Below are 4,968 nucleotides of genomic sequence, written 5' to 3'. Positions count from 1 at the left end.
AAAATTTTGTTGAATGTCTTTGAAGTGAAATGATGCTACAAAAAATAACTTTCGGAGACTTTAAACGTGTGTGTGATTACATATATACACACAGAAACACACACACACACACACACACACACACACACACACACACACACACACACACACACACACACACACACACACACACACACACACACACACACAAACACACACACACACAAACACACACAAACACACACACACACACACACACACACACACACACACACACACACACACACACACACACACACACACACACACACACACACACACACACACACACACACACACACACACACAATTGCATCTGTATCTGTACATAGATACAGAATATATATTACCCTCCATGGGGGTTTGTGTGTAGGTACAGCAAGCTACATTGGTCTCATTTATCACAAGCCTCGTCGTTCCATAGCTAATAATTTCGTTGGTCCAGGCATATAGAGTCGACTCACTCTATACAAACGCAGATAATATGACTTTTATGTGCACATTCCAACAAATTATATTTAATAATTGTCATTACCCTAACTGACAGGGGAACTTATTAGCAGAATATGCCTCGCTAATTAGTTAATTTCATGATAATAACCGTGATAATAACATTAACCAATGATAGAGTTAGAAATTATAATGGCAATAATGATGCGGTAGTTCTAAGGATGAATGATGACTATGATGATATGGTAAGTTAATTACCTTTTTTATTTCTCTCGTTTTCTTTATTTTCCTTATAAATTATATATTTGCCCAGTCTTCATCTTCATCTTTGCGATCTTAATAATAAACATTAGTTGCTTGTAATGAGAGTAATGGTCATAACGATAAAATTAATATGAGCAATAACAATAATTGTAGTTATAATGATAATAGTGATGATAATGATGAATTTGTACTCAAAATAATGGAACAGTAGTAATAATAATGATAATTATAGTGCTGATAATAATATTGGTAACAGTGATATGATGATGAGGGTGATGATACTGCTATTACTACTACTACTACTGATAATAATAATAACAATAATAATATTAGTGTTAATAATAATAATAATAATAATAGTGTTAATAATGGTGACAGTAATGATAATCATAATAATACTAACAATATTAATAATAAAGGTTATTATTTTTACATTTATAATAATAACATTAATGAAGTAACAATAACATTTATGAAAATAGTCGAAGTCGTAGTAGTAGTAGAAGTAGTAGTAATAATTTAGTTTAATCCATTTGCTACAACGGATAGTCTTTGAAGTCACATGCTGTATGTTTATATGCCTCTAAATTACCCCCTGTGTTCAAGGAATAGCCGGTGTGACCATCCACTGGCAGCGCGCGGAAATGAACTCGGGTCAGCAAGATTTTGTAGTAGTAGTAGTAATAATAATGGTAATAATGATAATAATCATAGTTATAATAATGATAATGACAACTGAAAAGTAAACATTGATGTGAATTGTGATACAACGGATAATAGTAGTATAAATATCTAGTATACATATTTAGTAGTATATATATTTAATATAAATGATTAGTAGTGTATATATTTAGTATATATATTTAGTATACATATGTAGTATACATCCTTACTAGTATATATATTTAGTATACATATTTAGTAGTATATATATTTAATATAAATGATTAGTAGTGTATATATTTAGTATATATATTTAGTATACATATGTAGTATACATACTTACTAGTATATATATTTAGTATACATATTTAGTAGTATATATATTTAATATAAATGATTAGTAGTGTATATATTTAGTATATATATTTAGTATACATATGTAGTATAGATACTTACTAGTATATATATTTAGTATACATATTTAGTAGTATATATATTTAGTATACATATTTACCAGTATATATATTTAGTATATATATTTAGTAGTAGTATATATATATATAGTACATATATCTGAACTCCCATAAAACAAGACGGTCAGTTATGTTACACACAGTTAGTTAGGCACAGCTGAGTTATAAATGACTGTGCCTCATACACTACAGAATGACCTATGACACATATTGGTATCGTTAGTCACAGATGGAGAGGCTTTGTGGCCCCTGTGTAGAATAATTAGGTCTCCCTACATCCGAATGTGTACACCATCAAGCTTTTCATTAGTCGACAAATGCAGTTAATTATTTTACTTTTTTAAATATATTTCTTTCTATATATTGTATATATTCTGTATGTTGTCTTCCTCTCATTCTCTCTTTCTCTCATTCTCTCATTCTCTCATTCTCTCATTCTCTCATTCTCTCTTTCTCTCTCTCTCTCTCTCTCTCTCTCTCTCTCTCTCTCTCTCTCTCTATATATATATATATATATATATATATATATATATATATATATATATATATATATATATATATATATATATATATCCACCTATCTATCTATGTATCTATCTATCTTTTTCTCTGTCTCCCATTACTCCTCTCCTTCTCTATCTGTCTATCTATCTTTCTTTCACTTCCCGCCCTCTGTATCTCCCTCCCCTTCTCTCTCTTTCTCTCTCTCTATCTCTATCTATCTATCTATCTATCTATCTATCTATTTATCTTTCTCTCTCTCTCTCTCTCTCTCTCTCTCTCTCTCTCTCTTTCTCTCGCTCTCTCTCTCTCTCTGTCTGTCTCTCTCTCTCTCTCTCCCTCCCTCCCTCCCTCCCTCCCTCCCTCTCCCTCTCCCTCTCCCTCTCCTTCTCCCTCACCTTCTCCCTATCCGACTCCCTATCCGTCTCCCTATCCGTCTCCCTTTCTCCCTCTCTCCCTGTCTCCCTCTCCACCTTTCTACCTCTCTCTCTTCCTTCCTCTCTCTCTTTTGTTCCATCTCAGTCATTTGCTTTTTTTTCTCTCTCAAATTAGGTTCGGAATATGAGTATGCATTTTTAACAATATGAACATCGCACTTCTGTCCGTCTCTCATTTCAACGTAATTTCTCAAACTCTCTTTTACCCTTTCTTTTCGTCTTTCTCTCTCTCACTCTCTCTCTTTCTCTGCCATTCATTTTCCATTCTCTCTGATTTCGTTTTCTCTATCTCTTCCATTCTCTCTCTCTCTCTCTCTCTCTCTCTCTCTCTCTCTCTCTCTCTCTCTCTCTCTCTCTCTCTCTCTCTCTCTCTCTCTCTCTCTCTCCATTTCTCCCTGTTCTCTCCCTCTCTACCTCTCTCTTCTTCCCTCTCTCTCTTTCTCTCTCTCTCTCTCTCTCTCTCTCTCTCTCTCTCTCTCTCTCTCTCCATTTCTCCCTGTTCTCTCCCTCTCTACCTCTCTCTTCTTCCCTCTCTCTCTTTTGTTCTACCTCTGTCATTTTCCCTTCATATTAGGTTCGGAATACAATCATGCATTTTAACTTCAATTTAAATATCCTTCTTTTTCTCTCTCATTTTGTTTTCTCTATCTCCTCTATTCTCTCTCTCTCTCTGTGCTATTCACTTTCACACTCTCATTTAATTTTCTTCCATTCTCTTTCTCTCATGTTAGATTCATATCATGCATTTTAACTTATATATAAATGTGATACTTTTCTCTCTTTCTCTCTCCCTCCCTCCATACTTCACTCTTTAACCACTTACTTCCCTCTCTACTTCCCTACCTCCCTTTCCTCTCTTCCTCCCCGTCTCTCACTTGTTCTGTCACTTTTTTCCTTCTCATATTAGATTCGGAATATGATCATACCTTTTAACTTTAATATAAATATCGTACTTTATCCCCCTCCCTCTCTCCCTCGTTATCTACTTCCTACCTCTCTACTTCCTTTTCCTGTCTTCCTCGCTCTCTCTCACTTATTCTGTCACTTTTGATCCCTCTCTTATTAGATTCGGAATATGATCATGGCTTTTTCACTTTAATATAAATATCTTACTAAAGAAGACTTCAGACTGACTCTCATTTTTCATCTTGACTCTAGCCTTTGATCCAAATTTCCTTTTTTTTCCTTTCTCTTCAGTTCTCTCTTGCGACACTTCTTCAGATTCGCTTTTTTACGAAGGTTTAATGGGCTGTAGATATTTTCGACGTGTGTGCAAGTGAAAATTCACACGCGCGCACACTTACAGGCAACCTCACCGCGTGGAGATACAGACAGATACGCACATATACGGACAAAGATTGCATATGTGTAGACATGAACATACACACACACACACACACACACACACACACACACACACACACACACACACACACACACACACACACACACACACACACACACACACACACTTCACAAGACGTACGCGCATTAATGCTTAAAAATTATGTCTAAATATGCTCTGAAATAATGAATAAACGTGCATACAAAAATGATAAAGAAATGATAATGCCTGACTATTATTCGACGTAAGAATTAGCTTCTATCTCTTTCACAAACAAAACATCAGGCAGAAGAGTAGCTCAAAACCTGCGCCCGAATGGAATTACATCCTGACTCTGACCCACACTTTCAGCCATGGGAGCCAAATAACAAGCACTTCAAACTGAAGAGGAATTCCTTCACGAACGTAGCAAATATCAGTAAACATCTTCCGACCGATTCCAAAATTAGAGTTTCAGAACCTTAACTTCATAGGGAGGTTAATACTTAATTAATTCGATAAAGGGTGGAAGAATGACATGGGCCACAGTTTTTAACCTATAGTAAACCCAGGGACACGATCTATTTAGGTGCAAATTGCCGGTATCAGCAAACATCTAAAATTACTTTAGTGTTTGCTTAGTTTGCTACCGTTTTCTATGATCTTCCCCAGTCTTCCATGCTTTAATTTCCCAAGTGACGTCATAGGCCTTATCACCCAAAGCTGCGTAGAACTCGAAAGTGACGAAACCTCTCTTATATAGACCTTGTTTAAGGAGTCTTCACACCTGTTAATAACACAGCTGCCTCCGTAATATGATAATACAAAGAATCAGACT

This window comes from Penaeus vannamei, chromosome 32, assembly GCF_042767895.1.
Source record: "Penaeus vannamei isolate JL-2024 chromosome 32, ASM4276789v1, whole genome shotgun sequence".
Taxonomy (NCBI): Eukaryota; Metazoa; Arthropoda; class Malacostraca; order Decapoda; family Penaeidae; genus Penaeus; species Penaeus vannamei.
This window is presented reverse-complemented; position numbering follows the sequence as displayed.